Source organism: Neophocaena asiaeorientalis, unplaced genomic scaffold, assembly GCF_003031525.2.
Source record: "Neophocaena asiaeorientalis asiaeorientalis breed wild unplaced genomic scaffold, Neophocaena_asiaeorientalis_V1.1 scaffold218, whole genome shotgun sequence".
Lineage (NCBI taxonomy): Eukaryota > Metazoa > Chordata > Mammalia > Artiodactyla > Phocoenidae > Neophocaena > Neophocaena asiaeorientalis.
Window position 1 is genome coordinate 3,765,683 of NW_020172818.1, and position 21,690 is coordinate 3,787,372.

General features: G+C 39.4%; 1 pseudogene; it reads left to right on the forward strand.

The window, feature by feature from the left end:
- The first annotated feature begins 4,269 nt into the window (after window positions 1–4,269).
- LOC112397551 (dynein light chain 1, cytoplasmic-like) lies at window positions 4,270–4,520 on the forward strand (annotated as a pseudogene).
- Window positions 4,521–21,690: the final 17,170 nt, after the last annotated feature.

Consider the following 21,690-nt stretch of genomic DNA (forward strand, 5'->3'; position numbering starts at 1 on the left):
AATAAAAAGACAGGAGTATGACTGGTGGAGAGGAGTATGGGGAAAGGACCAAGTGTCTTTCGAGTCCTAATTGAGTTCCTAATTATTATCAGTGAAACCCAAGTGGTATATGCCTTGGTCTGTCAAGTCGAGTATAAAAAACAATTAAATGACAGAGGTGATGACTGTATTTAAAAATAATGTGTAAAAGAAATTAGCCAAGTTTCAGTAACAACTAAGGATCTGGGGTGGGGTTGTTATAAAGAAAGAAAAGAATAAGGACAAATTAAGCATAATCTTGGTCCACTAGACAAAGTCCACAAGTAGTTGTCAGTATAGCCAGACACTAATCCAAAGATTGCTATTTACGTGCTAAGTGAGCTCACCCAAGGAATTTCACTTAGTTTTCTAATCTATATTAAAAATCTATAAAAAGAGGAGATGGGATGTCATGGGATGTCTTATTACTTAAGATCATATGGTTGCAAGGAACAGAGACCAACTCTGGCTACTTTAGGCAGTAAAGAAGTTTATAAAAGGGATTTGGGGTAGCTCCCTCAGAATCAAAGGGAAGGCTGGAGACCCAGGATCAGGGAAGAACAGAAAGGAAGGTAGGTCTGGATGTCTCAAGGCAAGAACAGAGTAATAATAGTTCCAGTATTAGCAGCTGCAGTTATAATGTATACTGTATTTAATCGGTACTAGGCATATCCTAAACCCTTTAGGTAGTTTAACTTATTTAATTCTCATAACAACCCTACGAGTTAGATATTATTAATGACTCCATTGTAGAGGTAAAGAAACTTGGCATAAAGAGGTTAAGTACAAGAAGAACCTATTGTATAGCACAGGGAACTCTGCTCAATATTCTGTAATAACCTAAATGGGGAAAGAATTTGAAAAAGAATAGATACAAGTATGTGTGTAACTGAGTCACTTTGCTGTAGACCTAAAATTAACACATTACTGATAATCAACTATATGCCAATATAAAACTTAAAAAATCAAAAACATTAAAAGAAAAATTCCAGAAATAAACAATTCATACTTTTTTTTTAAGAAGGAGGTTAAGTAACTCCCCCTAGCTATGGTCATTTAGCTAGTAAGGGATTTGAACCCAGGCTATCTGGCTCCTGAGTCTTGCTCTTAGCCACTCAGCATACTATGACCTCTCTGATGGGTAGTCGCTTCAAGGCCCCAAGTGACTTTAACAATTTTCCTGCCCTTGCATTATTTCACCAGGATCAAAGTCCTAAAGAAAGAGATGGCACAATTGCAATGGCTTAGGTCTCATGCTCAGCCCTTGGCTAAGGGAAGGCCTGTCACTTCTCTGACTGTACTCCTAAGACTCCACAAAAGAAGAGCAAAAGGAACTCCCTTAAAGGGAATCAGGGTGGCATCATCCAAAGCAAAGGGAATGGATCTTGTCCAGCCAAACGCAAAAGTCGCTAACACACCATTTCATTTAATCTTCTAATCCAGGTTTCTCAGTTTCCGAAGATCCTCTCTCACTCCGCTATGTGATTGTGATTTTCATAAAATCTCTAAGAGTCAGGCAAAAACAAGCACAAGAGACTAATGTACTTTTTTTTTTTTTTCGGTACACGGGCCTCTCACTGCTGTGGCGTCTCCGTTGCGGAGCACAGGCTCCGGACGCGCAGGCTCAGCGGCCATGGCTCACAGGCCCAGCCGCTCCGCGGCATGTGGGATCTTCCCGGACCGGGGCACAAACCCGTGTCCCCTGTATCGGCAGGCAGACTCTCAACCACTGCGCCACCAGGGAAGCCCAGAAGACTAATATACTTTATAGAAAAAAAAAAAAAAGAACAAGAAAGAAAATTGACGACTATTTCCTGAACTTTCAATGTATATCAGAGCACTGTGCTAACAGCTTTAAATATAATCTCATTTCATTCTCTCAATGTTATGAGATAGGTATTTCAGATGAGGACATTGAAGGTTAGAAAGATCTAGTGAGTTGCCCACAGTCACATAGCCAGTAGAGCTGAGACTTCAACCCCAATTTGTCAGATTAAAATTTTTTTAATTTATAAGATATTAAGTTATGCTTCGCTGTACAAAAATTGGAGTGGTTCTTTAGGTTATGGAAAAACAATTCTAAGCATACATAAAATACAAACTGTTTTATAATATAAACCTGAGACAATTAAAATAAACCTTAAATGTGAAAATACCTTTAAAGCTATAAGCACTAATTAGATTGAATATATTATGCTATAATTAGTACAAGGATATTAAAATCACATATCAATTATAAAACGTATTGACTCAGTAAAGTAACAAAAAGAATTGCTTTTATAATAAAGCCTCATAACCTTGAACTTTCTTTATAATCATGCATTTAAGGTGTTGACAGCTCTGTGATCTCCAGCCCAGGGAAGGAGAAAGGAGAGAAAAATAGAGAAGACAAAAGAGAAGGGAGAAAGGCTGAATGTTGATGATGCCTGTGATGATGCCTTTCAGTTTCCCTCAAATAAAGTGAGTTGTCCATACAGTTTAACCTTCCACTTCCCTTGCAAGGAAGAAGGTCAGTTCACTTCTAGAGAAGATTTTGCAGTCAATAACAATTCACTGTTACTTCCAATAATTGTTTTTACTAAAGGGGAGGATAATGCAGGAAATTTTCCTTTCTTCTCAAAATATAGAGAGGAAACACCAAATAGAAAGATGCAAATAAATATCAATAAATCTATAACCAGTCTTACGGATACACACATTTATCCATTCGTGAATGCAGGGAAGGAAATAGCTATGTCTACATGTTCAGTATCTACATAACATACAGAATAGAAAAAAGCAGGCTAGGACTTTTAGCCACAGATAGAAACTGCAGGTAACCCAGGTTAAGTCATTAACTCATTACGTGACTCTGGGCAAATCACTTGATTTCTCTTTGCCCTTTGGTCCACCCACCAGTTGGGCACTACATAGAAATTCCCTGAAAACCAGATGTTACATCAAAGGCAATATTTCCTGGAGACCAGCCTTGCTGACTTCTTTGAAAGGCACTAAATTTAGAAGTAGCGTGCAAATAACACTGTTCAGATTAAACTCGCTTATTAGTGGTCCAGATGATAATCAAAGGCAAACAGATGGTCGCTTAATGAATGTTATTGGAAGGAAGGCATTTTTAAATATAGGATTTGTGTGAAAAGTTTGCTTTTTCTTACAAGTTATTTTGAAATTATGTTGGAAAGTTGGCATCTTTTTTCAGAATATAACTTTGTGGAGTCTCATACACATGTTGAGTAAGATCAAAGCTTTGGAGAGCCAACGGAAGGCTGCTCCAAGTCGAATAAGCAAAATTTTGCAGTTAAAATGGAGCTTGAAAACCTTAACAGAAAGTATATAGTTATCAAGAGCCACAGCGTATATCTTAAGGAATCAGAGATATCGAATATACCTTGCTTTTTAGAAATCTGACCCAATCTATACAAGTGCCAGAATAGGAAATGTTTTTCCTTTTAGCCTAACATGTTGAGAACAGGATTTTATTTATTTGTTTTTTTCAAGAAACATGCCATCCTCCTTGCTCAGCAAAATGTGGTTATTGGCTATATCTCCTTCCCTTCTATACAGAAAAAGATTTACAAACTGTATCCTAAAACAGGCAAGATAGCTTTCCACATGACTACTGGAGTCTCTGAACCAGCAGCAACTCAGGTTATTGATGTTAACTAATGTTAGTAACACAACTCATGTTAATTGATTATTTATAAAATTCTAGGTGTTAGGCGCTTTTTAAAGAAGATATTTGGTTTTTTGTCCAGTTTTCCTGGAGTACAACTGGGATTGATAGAGGCACAACTCTACAAGGTAATGTATCATTCAGGGTTAATCCAGGATACAGAAACCACACCAGTTAACTGAATAGAGAGAAATGAATATAAAGTATTCTTAACTAGATACAAAGTAATTAACTAGGTAACCGAAGGAGTAAAAGGAGAACTCTAATTAGTGGTGGGCTGCTAAGTGTTTACAACCAGATCTCTGGTTGGGGAAATCTGATTTGTAGCATTTGCCAATTTTCATGGTGTAAATACTCCCAGCATGGCAGATTTCCAGCTACCAGCAGTTTACCATCTCACTTGCAAAATTCCTGAAAATTTAACAATAGACTCTGCAAGCCAATATGGGCTGGCTCTGGCACAGAGGTAGCAACTGCAGGAAACCGCTAACATCCCTAGGGCTGAGGAACAAAGAAGCTGGAATTACTGAAACTTAGTAGCCTGGAGGAGGGGCCCCGCAGGGTGAGGCAGCCTCTGCTCCATGGTAACCACGTGTACCCGAAAGGCCGTGATCAAAAATGCAGATATGTCGGAGGAGGTGCAACGGGCTTGGTGGAGTGTGCTACCCAGGTATTGGAGAAATATAACACTGAGAAGGACATTTGACAAGTACAAGCCAACCCGGCACAGCATCGCAGAAGGAACTTTGGTACTTACGCGACCCCTGTAACTAAACACTTGATCTACTTCTACCTGAGCCAAGTGGCCATTCTTCCGTTCAGATCTGGTTAGAAACATGGACTGTACCACACACCCGGTGATCTATCCAAAAACAAGGACTGCAGCCTGAATTCCAAATACCTGAGACTGAAATCTTCATCCTCGCCTAAAGGAACACCTCGCTCTTTGAGATTTCATTGTCTTGCTTTGAACAGGGTATTCTAATTTCTTGTGGTTATAAAACAATTAGCAAAGCAGCTTACATTTGTAATTTTTATCTATTCCCCATGTTTTTTCTTCTCAAAATCCATTCCTTTCAAAAAAATAAATAAATAAATCTGATGGAGAAGTGTGAAAAATAAATAAATGCATGCACACATAAATATATAAACAAAAAGGAGGTGTGACTGGTGCCAGTGACTGAAATGAAGCACAATATTTGAAAGTGTCAGAGGAACTGCAAACTGGATTCAGTTCTGACTTCAGGAAGGAACTGCCACCGCAGGATGGAAAAGCACTGCTGGAGCACAGCTCATAGGAACAGGAAGAGCTCAGAAGCCAACAGGAAGCAGACGGGAAGGAGCGTGGCTTCCTCCTCCAGCCCGGCCATCTCCCTCTAGTGCCCCCCGATGGAAGAGGAAAAGGGAACTGGCGGCAAAGCTGGATGTGGTTTGCAGAGTCCTAGCCCCAACATTGCTGAGCTGAATCTAGAAAGATGGTTTGGAGCTGCAAGGCAATAGCTTAATAACTGGCCCAGTTATAATTGGAAGAATAATATATTTGTATAACTCTTTACAATTTGCAAAGCTTTAGAAAAAACCAAATTGAAATGATAATCACCATTTACTGCTAAGTATTTATGAGCCAGGAACCATGCTAAATTTTATACACAACGTATCTCATTCAATTTTCAGAACGGTCGTATGAGATAGGTATTGTTAACCCCATTTAGTTTATGAGGAAACAGAGGTACAAAAAGTTTAAGAGAGCTGCCAGAGATTACACAAGCTGATGGTGACTAAGTGGTTGTTACACGTGAAGTCCACAGTACGGTCTCTTAGCCACTGGGCTGTCATTTTCAGTAGGAAAGAAACCAAAATGACAAGCACCAAATTCATTTGATATCTACTCCGGAAGATTTATATTCTGAATGGGGTAGAGCAGAGATCCTATTAGTGGTGACAGTTCCTGCTCTCAGACATTGCATAGAAGAATTTGGTAATATGCAAAACAACAGCTTTCATTAAGAGATCTATGTTAAAGTTGGGGGTCAGCTGGAAAGAAAACCATAAAAATAGCAACCTAAACCATTCAGGGGCTTCATTTTTGTCACATAAAATGAGTCCAGAGTTTGGCAGTCGAAGAATGAATGGTAACACTCCGATGCCCTCAAGGATCTAGGTTCTTTCTAATTTTTCCCTCGTCTTCACTCTTCCTTTGCAGGTGTCTTCCCTTCTCATGCTGCCGCCTTGTGCCAAGACTGTTCCTTCATATCAAAATTTGAGTCAGTGTTTCAGTTGAAAAGAGGGAAAGGATGAAGAGAGGCTAATTCTGCTCCTTTCAAAGAATTTCTCAGAAGCCCCTCCCAGGAAATTCTGCTTACATCTCATTGTCCAGAACTGCGTCACATGGCTACTCATAGCTGAAAGGGAGGCTGGGAAATGCCTTTTGTAGCTAGGCATATTTCCACACAATAAAATAGGAGTTCAGTTAATTTGAAAAAAGAAAGGATATTGGTTTGCAAATTATGCACATCAATCACAAAAGATAAGCAGGGCTTGTAGGATCAACAGCTTATTTCCCCTTTACTTAGTTGTCTGACTTTGCCATTTCCCAACCTCTTCACTTTTCATTGACTCTGTGACCCGGATTTCCCAAGGCACCCTCAGCTGAAAGTGTTCACCTCTTTGTCCCATAAACTCTCTCATATTTCCCAGCCCTGTGTCCTGACTTTGGTATGAAAAATATGTGTCCATATAAACTATTTATCTGTTTTCTGGTAAATTCTTCAACAGCCCTTCCGTTCCTCTTAATTCTCAGTTTAGGCCCAGCTGACCCTAAAACTAAAGTCCCAAAATGTCCCCTTTCATTTTGTTTGTTTTTTCATTTTTCTGGACCATTTTGTCAAACTTCTGTTGTTTCCGGTAATTTGATTTATCATTCTTAGGGTTTGGAACCATTGCTGGATCAAACTGAATAGAACATGTCAAGAGGGATTATTAAACTTCATATGAAGTGATATTCTCCTCCAACAGAGTACCTCCTCTCCTCTTCATCCAAGGAGATTGTGAACTTGAAGAGTAAGGGTTAGGAGATCCTAAGCATTCAGCCTTTGAGCTACTTACTCTCTATATACTCTTTCTTCATACTATCTTAACCAGAATAAATAGAACTTTAAACAATAGGAAGATTTCAAGAAGATAGGAAAGCATTCCAAGTAGGCACAGCACCCCTTTCCTCTCTCTCCAAGAGATCATGGCCATGAGAATCAATAACCAAGCTCCAGTAGGCAATGACTTAATAGGACAATGTATCAGGTAAGAGGTAGGTAACATATAATTACTATGCAATATCTTAGCCTTCATTTTAGCAGACTGTCATAAAGCGTTGATCTGTGTATGTGTGTGTGCATGCACTTAATTCCACACACCTATACCACCAGAGCAGGCCCTTATGCCTTTTTCCCTCTTTTTCTCCTAAGGTTTTTTTTTTAATAGATTTCTTTTAGAAAGGTTTTAGATTTACAGAGAAACTGAGTAAATAGTACAGAGTGCTCCCATATACCTTCCCCTCACCCAGCATACCCTATTATTAACATCTTATATGAGTATGGTACATTTGTTACAATTAATGAACCAATACTGATACATTATTATTAAATAAAGTCCAGAATTTATTAACATATTTTTTTTAGTTTTTACCTAATGTCCTTTTTCTGTTAGAGGATCCCACAAGGCTACCACATTCATTACATTTAGTCATCATGTCCCTTTAGGCTCATCTTGACTATGACGGTTTCTCACTTTCCTTGTCGTTGTTTGTTTGTTTTCATTGGAGTATAACTGATTTACAATGATGTGTTAATCTGTGCTGTACAGCAAAGTGAGTCAGTTATACATATACATATCTCCACTCTTTTTTAGATTCTTTTCCCACATAGGTCATTACAGAGTATTGAGTAGAGTTCTCTGTGCTATACAGTAGGTCCTTATTCGTTATCTATTTTCCTTGTTTTTAATAACCTTGAGAGTTTTAAGGAGTGCTGGTCAGGTGTGTTGTAGGATGCCCTCTACTGGAATTTGATGTTTTTCTCTTGTCCAGTTTGGGATTATGGGTTTGGGGGAGGAAGATCACAGAGGTAAAGGGTCATTTTTACCACAGTCATATCAGGGGTACATACAATCAACAGAACTAATTATTTTGAAGTTGACCTTGGTCACCTGGCTAAAGTAGTGTTTGTCAGGTTTATCCACTATAAAGTTACTCTTTTTTCCCCTTTCTGTACTGTATGCATTTTTCAAGGAAACCAATGTATACAGTCCACACTTAAGAAGTGAGGAGTTATGCCCCCTTCCCTGAGGGTGGAGTATCTGTACAACTTATTTGGACGTCTTCTGCATGGGAGATTTGTCTCTTCTCCCCCATCTACCTCTTTATTCAATCATTTATCTATATCAGTGTGGGCTTACAGATATTTATTTTATATTCTGGGTTATGATCCAATACTACTTTGTTTATTTTGTTGTCCAAAAATTCCCAGCTTTGGCATTGGCATCTCTTTCAATTGACTCCTGTGCCCCTTTGATGTAATACAAATCAACGTAGGTTTGGTTTTTCGTTCGTTTTTTTGTTTTTTTGTTCATTTGTTCAGACCTTCCTTATTTAGGGGCTCTACAAGATTCACCAGGTTCATCTTGTATTATTTCCTGCCCCAGTCCTAGAATTAGCCATTTCTCCAATTATATTTTCATCTTTATTATCAATTTTAGTTTTTTCAACAATTCTTTATTCAATAAATAAGCATGAAGTTCCTGTTTCCTTTTGCTTCCAACAAAGAAGAGATGAGAAGCAGACACACACACAAAATAAGTTCAAAAGAAGCAGATCCTTGAGAGAAGGAAGGAAGAAAGGGTTTCACGTCTTCTATTCCCTATCGTTACCAGGAGGTAAGTCACACTTCTGGACTGTCAGAGGGGAAAGTCCATCTGCAGGAGAAAGTCAACACCTGGACCCCCTCAAAGCATCCCTAGGGTGGGTGCTGTCCCTCCAAAAGAACCTCTGCTCTCTTTTTTCCTGCAGGGAAAGGTCCTTGCATCTCATCTTGAAAAGAGAGGACACCATCCAGCACATCTGTGTCCTCTGGAAATGGTTCAAACTCTGGTGCCAACACAGAGAAGGATAAAAGGAGCCCAAGGAATGTCTCTAGTGAAGATGAAAATATCCACAAGCCCCTCAAGATATCAAGATACCCTTGTGAGAGTGCCAGTGTGTGTAAAGTGGCCAGTGGGTGTTTCAATGAAACAGTACCAAGTGAGAGGCACTGACTGCCGTCTCCTAGGGGTGCTGTAAATATGTTAATAGGACCACATTACAGAGAAGGGGGTCCAGCAAATTGTGTGCTCCTGAAGGCACCAACAAATGGATAGAGGGAAACAAGAGCCATAAAAACCGGCTGGGGTTTCCCTTCTCAGTGGCTGCTTCCTCCAGAAAGCCCTCCCTGGCCCATGGAATGGCCTGGGTGGGGCATCTTTGAGCACCTAAAGCTGTGAACTCTCACTCACTTATTAACAAATGTTTACTCACCCCTAATATGAGTCAAGAACTAAGCTATGTGCCAGGGATAAAGAATTATACCCTGAGACTCAAAACTCACATACCAGGGGATGGAGAAGGAGGGTGGGGGAATCACAAACATGTCAGTATGCAACTTCAATACCATGATAGGAGGCAATAGGCAAGACAGAAGAAGAATAACTGCCCAGGTTATGAGGCAAAGGATGGTGGAATGGATGAAGAAACATCCAAGCAGTCTTAAAGGATGACAATTAATCCTCCAATTCCACTCATTGACCATTCGTCATATTATCTAATATAACATTATATTCTTCTCTTGCTTTTTCTCTCTAACTTCTCTTAGAGACACCTTTTGATTTGCTCACTGTAATCAGTCAGGTTTCCACCAGCGAAAACAGAACCAGTAGGATATATATGTAAAGAAATGGGAGATAGATAGAGATAAAAGGAAAGAGAGAAAGCGAGAGAGAGAGAGGGAGGGATTTATTGCAAGGAATTGGCTTACACAATTGTAGAGGCTGGCCAGGCAAGTCTGAAATCCTTAGGGCAGGCTGGAAGGAAGGACAGGCTGGAAACTCTTGCAGGAGCTTGACACTGCAGTCAGCAAGTGGAATTTCTTCTTCCTCAGGGAAACCTCAGCTCTGTTCGCAAAGCCTTTCAACTGATTGGATCTGGCCCACCCCGATTTTTCAGGATAATCTCCTCTTACTTAGAGTCAACTGATTGTAGATGTTAAACAGATCTACAAAATACATTCACAGCAACACCCACATGACTGTTTGATTGATTAATTGGGAATTACAGCCTAGCCAAGTTGACACATACAACTGACCATCAAACTCACCCATCTCTTTCTACTATCTGCCTTCAGTGCACCACTCACGTGAGATCACAGACTTCCCTGGCGGTCCAGTTGTTAAGACTCCCCGCTTCCACTGCAAGGGGCGCAGGTTCGATCCCTGGTCAGGGAAATAAGATCCCACGTGCCGTGCAGCGCAGCCAAACAAACAAACAGAAAAACACACACATGAGATCACAATGAGAGGAATTCCTCTAGGACTTGTGCAGTATAATAGCCCGGCTTACTCACTGATTCACCCCCCTCCCACCCCAACACACCTAACTACTCAGAGCCTTTGCCTGGACTCGGGCAGGGCTATAGCTGCCTGTCTGGGTGTGCCCAGAGTACAGATCACTATTGAACATTTCCTGGATAAACAAAGAGGACTATTGTAATACATGCGAAAGGGGAAAGGATGCCACATAACCATTTAGAAAGATGGTAAATGCAAGGCACATTCACTTAGAAATTAATGAAAGACAAAAATATGGGAGTTTTGGACCCTAGGGGGGAAGAAAACAACTTCTATCCTTTCTCCTTTAAGTGTACAGAACAGAAATTAAGTACTCAGACCCTGCAATCAACTGGATTTGAAATTTACTTTATATAACCTATTTGAAATCTAGTGGCAATTTCATAACCATTGTGAACCTCAGTTTCTTCAGCTATGGCATGGGAAAATAATAAACCTTACCTGAGAAAGTTGTTATGAGGATAAAAGAGAAAATACATGCAAAAGCACTTAGTGCAAAGACAAGCACCCTGTAGAGTTTTTTAAAGTCACTATTATTATCATTAAGTAACCGCTCTGTGCCAGGCAAAGTAGGGGATACTGAGATAAGTAAGAACCTTGAAAATCCTTTGAGAAATGTCAGACATATAAACAATTTCAATGCAATATGTAAATCCAACAGGAGACAGGGTAGCAGAGAAAGGAATGAGTACTCCAGCCTAAGAATCAGGAAGACTTCCCAGTGGAAATTTCACATGAACTGGGCTTCCAAGGACCAGCAGTGCTTCCTGAGCACAAAAGCAGGGTAGGGCATTGCAAGCATAAGGAATAGCATAGCATAAAGGCAGAGGCATAGAAGAGCACAGTGCATCTAGAGGTGAGCAGAAGTCCAGCGTGAATGAAGCATAGGCATTGTATGGTGTAGGAAGGAGGGGTGGGGTAAGGCGGAGAAGGTGGAAAGTGGGATAAAGACATCTGATGAAGGCTGATATGGCATGTTAAGGAGATTGGCCTCTATCCTGAAGACAGTTGGAGGCAGGCTTCCAACTCTGCTTTTGGCCACTAAGCAATTGTACTGTAAATTGATAAAGCAGCATTTGTATTTACTTGTCTACAAGCCAGACATAGCAAATGCACACATCCCCATGGAAATGTTCCTCGCCAGGATCATCAGTAATCTGGGCAGAGGAGGGACAGGAGGATTACACATACCAAAAACAAGTCAACCATGGTGCCCAACCCAGTCCATCACCTTACATCACCACATGGCCAGACTTACAGAGGATGTGGGGAGGAAGAAAACTTTCTTAGTTGAAACAGAAGGACATATCTACAAGTATTTTTCTCTCTTCTCTCCTTTCTGCACACTCCAGCTCTGAACCATTTTACATAATTGACTATTCCTTCCTCCTTTCAGCATTTGCTTCTCTTGGCTTCTTGGACAACCTCATTCTCCTGGTTGTCTTTCTACCTCACAAGATGCTCCTTCTCAGTCTCCTTTGCTGGTTCCTAACGTTGGAGCCCCAGATTTCAATCTTTGGACCTCTTCCCCATCTTCCCTCATTCCCTAGGTGTTTTCATACAAATGTATTACTTTGTAATACATTTGTAAATGTAATACCATCAATCTGCTGACAATTTCCAAATTTATGTCACCACTCAGACCTCTCCCTTGGATTCCAAACTCTGTATCCGATTGCCTGCTCAATATTTCCACTCGATATGTCAGGCATCTCAAACTGAAGATGGATAACACTAAACTTTTGGTCTTTCAAGCCAAATCTGTTCAATAAACATAAATCCCAAGATCCTTTTAAAACATAAATTATCACCTCACTTCCCTGATCAAAACTGTCCAACAGCATCCTATTTCCTTCACAGTAAAAACCAAAGTCCTACAAAATTCCAGATGTTGAATTCCCTCCCCTTTACCTGCTTGACATTGATCTCCTATTACCCTCCACCATGGTCATTCCACACCAGACACACCAGGTTCTTGCTTTTCTTCACGTACACAAGCACACAGGAGCCTCAGAGTCTTTACACTTCTTCTGCCTGCTAAGGATGCTCTTCCCCCAGATGATTGCAGATTGGATGTCACTTTCTCAGTGAAGTCTTCCCTAGCACTTTATTTAAAATATTAAGTCCACCACTGTCAACACCCCATACAGAATGCCATATCTCCTTTTCTGCTTCATTTTCTCCTTAGCACTTGTCACCATCTAATCAGGCATCTCATATAGTTTTTACTTGTCAATTTGTTGTTGTTTTTCTCTCTTGCCACCACCACTAGAATACAATAAAGCATGAAGATGTTTTCTTCTGTTTTATTCACCACTATGTACCCTACAACAAAAAAACAGAACCTGGAGCATAGTGGCTACTCAATAAACATTTTTAAAATTAATGAATCAACCTATGGAGAAACCACTGCACTTAGAGTTTGAAGACCTGGGTTTGAATTCAGACTGTGACTTATTTCATTGCACCATTGGTGAAATGATTCATCTTCTTTGGCCTCAGCTTCCTCCTTTGAAAATTGGGGTTAGTAATCTTTGTTTAACATGTAGCAATGATTAACTAGGATTATAAAACACAATACAATGGGCACTCAGAAACTGATTATACACTCATTTATCTTATTTAATATTTCTGGCAGATCAAAAAGTCAACCCTGTGATAGAATGAGAGCTTCATCCACTGCCAGCAGTTCTTAGACAAAATATGATTTGTAAAAACCAAGTTTAAACATCTACATATTGAAGCATTATTATTTTCATACTCCGTATTAACTCCTCAAACTTCAATAGGAAGTTAGGGTCCAGATATATTTTGTCAAGTAAGATGATAGACTAAAATAACAGATTGTGTTTTATGTCAGATATGCATTCACAAAATTATTTATTTAACAAATATTTATTAAGTACCTACTATATGCCAAACACTGTTCTAGGCTCTGAAGATAGAGCAGTGAACGAGACAAAGTTTTTGCTTTTATGGCATTCATATTGTAGTTCAGAAAGAAATTAATGAATACATTAAGATAGTAATGATTTATAAAGAAAATCAGTAGAAAGGAACAGAGAAGCATGTTATTTTTTTATAGGATAGTCTGATAAGGTAAAATTAGATCAGAAGCCTAAATGAAATAAGGGCTTAAGCCATGGGAATACCTGGGGAGATAATGTTCCATGCATAGGAAACAGTAAAGAGTGTTTATTAAAGAAACAAGCTGATTCTCAGTAAGAACAGTGAGTTTCATGGTGTTTTAATTTGCTCTATATCCATCCCCTTTCCCCAGCTCCATAGTAGCTGTAAAAACCAACAGCCATGGAACTATACTTACGAAAAACAGCAGTCTACAGTCAATGGAAGGTACAGAACATGCCTAGAATGCCCCCAAAAACGTCCATTACAAGAGAACCATCATTATTTGGCCTGTCTGGCAGTACCCTGGTGTTCTAACTATGTTTTTAGATTATGTATGTCTATTTGGCATCCATTAATCCCAGGGTCAAACTATCAGCCACATGTTTACCTGTCCTACAAGTCAGCCTGCCTGAAACTCACCTTTCATGAGCAGATCCAAGGTTGTGCCCCCACCCACCTTCTTATCTGACATTCACACACCAAGCCAGTAATTCCCCTTCCATAAATCACTGTAGGACCAGTGTTCAGGCAACTAGAACCCAAAGCCCATCAGAATTATTTAAACTGGCCAATCCTAAACTGTTTATTTTGCTCTGCTTTGCCCTTCCCACAGAAACCCCAAGAAATGTTCTTAACTAGGCCTTCCCCTCATTTGTGCTTCTGCCTAACCAAACCTGTATTTATCCTGTGGTCCTGAATGGTGTGGTATGTCCCTTTTTAATGACCTTGGCCTCTCCATGTCATCACTCAGTCACATCTCTATGAGTTAAATCTCAGGTATAATTTTTAAACACCTGGAAATTCCCACTCACAAGACTTGTCTTTATTTGACCTTAGAACTCAATCATTGTGAACAGCCTTTTCCATGGGGCATTTACTGAGAAATACCAGTGGCTATGATTTAACATCACAGTTGCCTGAGTTAAGATTAACAGCTGGGGCAAACAAAGGGCTGTCTAAATTTTTTTTTTTTTTTGAGGAATTAGATGTCCACAGAAGGCTTTGAGAAAGCACCAACATATTCCTGGGAATCTAGGTGGCAAAGTGCATGCTCAGAAAAGACCTGGGAAAGCTCTTGTCTCTGACCTCTGACCGAACTTAAGGCTCTGCACAGGCAGGAAGTGAAGGGTAAGGCAGAGCTGTAACTAGCAGAATGTGAAAAGTGCCAAACATGCACCCAGAACCCTTTGGCAGAGGCTGGGAGAATTATTGCTTCAAAGCATGCAAGGAAATCTCTGTCTAATTATTAGCTGACCACTAAGCCAACTGACCAGAGACTTCAGTGGCCACACATGACAAAAAATACTGACTTTACAAAATTAGTTGAGGCAAATCACTAGGCAAACAAACTGTCATGATAACAAGCATAAACAATGACAACAAGCCACGAGGAAGTGGGGGAAATCTGGTTTCCATAATATTATTTAAAATGTTCAATTTTCTACAAAAATTATGAGACATGAAAAGAAATGGGAAAGTATGGCCACACAGGATGGGGGTGGGGGGGACAGTTAGTAGAAACTGTCCCTGAGAAGGTCTAAACATTGGACTTACTAGACAAAGATTTCAAATCAGCTTTTGTTAAGGGTCTCTAAAACTACCTTGAGGTTCATGATTCACTAGAGAGACTCACAGAACTCAGGAAAGTTATACTCATGATTACAGTTTATTACAGAGAAAGGATACCAATTAAAATCTGGAATGGAAAAAGGTACAAAGGGCAGGTTCCAAGAGAGACAAGGCAGAAGCTTCCAAAGTCTTCCTATTGGAGTCATATGGACTCTCCCTACAATGACTGTGATAACGTGTACTAAGTACTGTCAATCAGGGAAGATCACCCAAGCTTTGAAGTCCAAGGTTTTTAATGGGAGTCAGTCACATCATCTCAATAGATGTGGAAGAAGCATTTGCCAAAATCTGATGCTCAGTCATGATAAAACACTCAACAGACTAGGAATAGAAAGAAACTTCCTCGACCTGAGGAAGAAATTCTACAAAATAAAAAACTAGAGTTAACATCATATTTAATGGTGAAAGATGGAATGTCTTTCTCCCTGACATGAGGATTAAGACAAAGATTCCACTCTTCCCACTTACAGTCAACACTGTACTGGAGGGTCTAGCCAAGGACACTGAGCAAGAAAAATAAAAAAGGGTACCCAGGTTGGAAAAAAAGAAGTGAAATTATCTCTATTCATGGACGATATGGTCTTGTGTGTAGAAAGTCCTAAGGAATACACATGCACACACACAAACTATTAGAACTAATAAACAAGTTCAGCAAGATTGCCAGGATAAAAGATTCGTATATAAAAGTCACTTACATTTCTGTGTACTAGCAATGAACAATCCAAAAATGAAACTAAGAAAATAATCTCATTTATAATAGCATTCAAACAAGTAAAATATTTAAAATAAATTTAACAAATGGAGTGTAAAACTTATATACTAAAAGCTATAAAATATCATTGAAAGCAATTAAAGAAGATCTAAACAAATGGAAAGACATCCCACATTCATGGATTTGGAAGGCTTGGTATTGCTAACATGTCAGTACATGCTACATTGATCTACAGATTCAAATACAATTCCTATCAAAATCACAGCTGTCATTTTTGCAGAAATTGACAAGTTGATTCTAAATTCATAGGGAAATGCAAGGGACCCAGAAAAGCCAAATCAATCTTGAAAAGGAACAAAGCTGGAGAGCTTGCTGATTCTAAAACTCAGTACAAAGCTACAATGATTGAGACAGTGTGATATGACATAAGACTAGACATATAGATCAATGGAATAAAATTGACAGTCCAGAAAGAAACCCATGCATTTATGGTAAACTGATTTTCAACAAGGGAGTCAAGACAATTCAATGGAGAAAGAATAATCCTTTTAACAAATGATGCTTGAGCAACTTGATATCCACCTGCAAAAGAATGAGTTTGTACCCTACCCCTTACACCATATATAAAAATTAACTCTATATGAATATACATGTAAGTTTTTTGCTAAAACTCGACACATGGACTGAAGAGCATAATGTACATGACTGAAGATAAATATTTGAGTTAGAAATTTAAGTCAACTTATGCTTCCAGAACACAATATGAAAGGACAATGTGTTAAATATAGAAAAGAAATGTAAAGAAATATGTCATCTAGATTCAGACGTTTATAATTCATTTAATAGGATTTCTGTCATCATAGAGAGAATAGAGGGAAAGATATAACAACTGAAATAAAAGTAGAAAATTTCCCAGAACTACAGAAAGACATAAATGTTCCAATTCAAAAAGTACAAATACACATGAATTTTCATTTTTTCAAGGAAAAGAAAATAATCCTAAAATCTTCTGAAGGGGGCACAGAAAGGAGGAATTAACAGGTACATTACAAAGAACTGAGATTTAGACTGGCATCAGAATTTTTATCAATTTTAGATGCCAGAGATTTTCCAAGTTCAAAGAGGAAACATAGCCTATACAAACAAGTATTCATATTATTCTAAAATGTTCACCTTTACAAAATTAGCATACCACAAACTTCTTAAGAGCATAAAACAGAGTAAGACAATACAACTGGGATACACTTAAAAATTAAGGGACACTAGGATTGGTTCAAGATGGCAGAGTAGAAGGACGTGCCTTCACTCCCTCTTGCAAGAACACCAGAATCACAACTAACTGCTGAATAGTCATTGACAGGAAGACACCGGAACTTACCAAAAAAGATAACCCACATCCAAAGACAAAGGAGAAGCCACAATGAGATGGTAGGAGGGGTGAAATCACAATAAAATCAAATCCCATAACTGCTGGGTGGGTGACTCACAAACTGGAGAACACTTATACCACAGAAGTCCACCAACTGGAGTGAAGGTTCTGAGCCCCATGTCAGGCTTCCAAATCTAGGGTCCAGCAATGGGAGGAGGAATTCCTAGAAAATCAGACTTTGAAGGTTAGTGGGATTTGATTGCAGGACTTCAACAGGACTTGGGGAAACAGAGACTCCACTCTTGGAAGGCACACACAAAGTGATGTGTGCATCAGGACCCAGGGGAAGCAGCAGTGACCCCATAGGAGACTGAACCAGACCTACCTGCTAGTGTTGGAGGGTCTCCTGCAGAGGCGGGGGTTGGCTCTGTCTCACCGTGAGGACAAAGACACTGGCAGCAGAAGTTCTGGGAAGTACTCTTTGGCATGAGCCCTCCGAGAGTCCAACATTAGCCCCACCACAGAGCCCAGGTAGGCTTCAGTGTTGGGTCTCCAAAGGCCAAACAACCAACAGGGAGGGATGCCACCCCACCCACCCACCAGCTGTCAAGCAGATTAAAGTTTTACTGAGCTCTACCCACCAGAGCAACAGCCAGCTCTACCCACCACCAGTCCCTCCCATCAGAAAACTTCCACAAGTCTCTTAGATAGCCTCATTCACAAGAGGGCAGACAGCAGAAGGAAGAAGAACTACAGTCCTGCAGCCTGTGGAACAAAAACAACATTCACAGAAAGATAGACAAGATGAAAAGGCAGAGGGCTACGTACCAGATGGAGGAACGAGATAAAACCCCAGAAAAACAACTAACTGAAGTGGAGATAGGCAACCTTCCAGAAAAAAAACTCAGAATAATGATAGTGAAGATGATCCAGGACCTTGTAAAAAGAATGGACACAAAGATCGAGAAGGTGCAAGAAATGTTTAACAAATATCTAGAAGAATTAAAGAACAAACAAACAAAGATAAACAATACAATAACTGAAATGAAAAATACACTTAAAAGGAAACAGTAGCAGAATAACTGAAGCAGAAGAACAGATAAGTGGCCTGGAAGACAGAATGGTGGAATTCACTGCTGTGGAACAGAATAAAGAAAAAAGAACGAAAAGATATGAAGACAGCCTAAGAGACCTCTGGGACAACATTAAATGCAACAACATTCACATTATAGGGATCCCAGAGGAGAAGAGACAGAGAAAGGACCCGAGAAAATATTTGAAGGGATTATAGTGAAAAACTTCCCTAACATAGGAAAGGAAATAGCCACCCAAGTCCAGGAAGTACAGAGACTCCCATACAGGATAAAACCAAGGAAAAACACGCTGAGACACATAGTAATCAAACTGGCAAAAATTAAAGACAAAGAAAAATTATTGAAAGCAGCAAGGGAAAAATGACAAATAACATAAGGTTAACAGCTGATTTCTCAGCAGAAATTCTACAAGCCAGAAGAGAGTAGCATGATATACTTAAAGTGATGAAAGGGAAGAACCTACAACAAGATTACTCTACCCGGCAAGGATCTCATGCAGATTTGATGGAGAAGTAAAAAGCTTTAGAGACAAGCAAAAGCTAAGAGAATTCAGCACTACCAAACCAGTTCTAAAACAAATGCTAAAGGAAGTTCTTAAAGTGGGAAACAAAAGAGAAGAAAAGGACCTACAAAAAAAAACCCCAAAACAATTAAGAAAATGGTAATAGGAACACACATATCGATAATTACCTTAAACGTGAATGGATTAAATGCTCCAACCAAAAGACACAGGCTTGCTGAATGGATACAAAAACAAGACCCATATACATGCTGTCTACAAGAGACCCACTTCAGACCTAGGGACACATACAGACTGAAAGTGAGGGGATGGAAAAAGATATTCCATGCAAATGGAAATCAAAAGAAAGGCAGAGGGCTACGTACCAGATGGAGGAACGAGATAAAACCCCAGAAAAACAACTAACTGAAGTGGAGATAGGCAACCTTCCAGAAAAAAAACTCAGAATAATGATAGTGAAGATGATCCAGGACCTCGTAAAAAGAATGGACACAAAGATCGAGAAGGTGCAAGAAATGTTTAACAAATATCTAGAAGAATTAAAGAACAAACAAACAAAGATAAACAATACAATAACTGAAATGAAAAATACACTTAAAAGGAAACAGTAGCAGAATAACTGAAGCAGAAGAACAGATAAGTGGCCTGGAAGACAGAATGGTGGAATTCACTGCTGTGGAACAGAATAAAGAAAAAAGAACGAAAAGATATGAAGACAGCCTAAGAGACCTCTGGGACAACATTAAATGCAACAACATTCACATTATAGGGATCCCAGAGGAGAAGAGACAGAGAAAGGACCCGAGAAAATATTTGAAGGGATTATAGTGAAAAACTTCCCTAACATAGGAAAGGAAATAGCCACCCAAGTCCAGGAAGTACAGAGACTCCCATACAGGATAAAACCAAGGAAAAACACGCTGAGACACATAGTAATCAAACTGGCAAAAATTAAAGACAAAGAAAAATTATTGAAAGCAGCAAGGGAAAAATGACAAATAACATAAGGTTAACAGCTGATTTCTCAGCAGAAATTCTACAAGCCAGAAGAGAGTAGCATGATATACTTAAAGTGATGAAAGGGAAGAACCTACAACAAGATTACTCTACCCGGCAAGGATCTCATGCAGATTTGATGGAGAAGTAAAAAGCTTTAGAGACAAGCAAAAGCTAAGAGAATTCAGCACTACCAAACCAGTTCTAAAACAAATGCTAAAGGAAGTTCTTAAGACCCAGCAATCGCACTACTGGGCATATACCCAGAGAAAACGATAGTTCAAAAAGACACATGTACCCCAATGTTCATTGCAGCATTATTTACAATAGCCAGGTCATGGAAGCAACTAAATGCCATCGACTGACAAATGTATAAAGAAGATTTGGTACATATATACAATGGAATATTACTCAGCCATATAAAAGAAGGAAATTGGGTCATTTGTAGAGACGTGGATGGACGTAGAGACTGTCATACAGAGTGAAATAAGTCAGAAATAGAAAAATATATATCATATATTAAAGCATATATGTGGAACATACAAAAATGGTACAGGTGAACCAGTTTGCAGGGCAGAAATAGAGACACAGATGTAGAGGACAAACGTATGGACACCAAGGGGGGAAAGTGGGGCTTGGGGGTGGTGGTGTGAGGAGTTGGGAGATTGGAATTGACATGTATACACTGATGTGTATAAAATGGATGACTAATAAGAACCTGCTCTATAAAAAAATAAATAAAATAAAATTCAAAAGGAAAAATTAAGGGACACTATTTCCACTTATTCAATATATGTACTGAGCCCCTACTACATGCCAGGCAACACTGTAGTTACCCCTGACACAAAGGTGAGCAGCATACCATCCACATCATTGTGTGTCCTGCATTTGCCTCCTCACTAACCCATACTCATATCACTTTTGTAAGCTTGCACAGGTTGGAAAAAATTGAGTCTCCCTATGTGAACGTTCCCACTGAGGTCAAACAAGGAGACGCTCTGCCTTCTTGTATCAGCTTTCATATGGTAAACAACTGTCAGTGTTTCATGATCTATTTAGTATCACATTTTTTTCTCATTTTTGTGCCCTTTTTGGGAGTAGGAAGGAGATTTTGCTGTTTAAAGTGGTCCCCAAGCATAATGGTGTAGTGCTTTCTAGTGTTCCTAAGCACAAGAATGCTATGACATACCTTGTGGAGAAAATATGTGTGTTACATAAGCTTGGTTCAGACATGAGTTATAGTGCCACTGGGCATGGACATATATACGCTACCAAATGTAAAATAGGTAGCTAGTGGGAAGAAGTTGCATAGCACAGGGAGATCAGCTCAGTGCTTTGTGACCAGCTAGAAGGGTGGGATAGGGAGGGTGGGAGGGAGGGAGATGCAAGAGTGAAGAGATATGGGGACATATGTACATGCATAACTGATTCACTTTTTTATAAAGCAGAAACTAACACACCATTGTAAAGCAATTATACTCCAATAAAAACGTTAAAAAAAAAAAAACATACTTGTACCCTGATGTTCATTGCAGCACTATTTACAATAGCCAGGACATGGAAGCCACCTAAATGTCCAGCAGCAGAGGAATGGATAAAGATGTGGTTCATATGTACAATGGAATATTACTCAGCCATACAAAGGAATGAAATTGTGCCATTTGCAAAGATGTGAATGGACCTAGAGACTGTCATACAGAGTGAAATAAGTCAGAAAGAGAAAAACAAATATCATATAATACTGCTTGTATTTGGAATCTAGAAAAATGATACAGATGAACTTATTTGCAAAGCAGAAATAGGGGGCTTCCCTGGTGGCGCAGTGGTTGAGAGTCCGCCTGCCGATGCAGGGGACAAGGGTTCGTGCCCTGGTCTGGGAAGATCCCACATGCTGCAGAGCAGCTG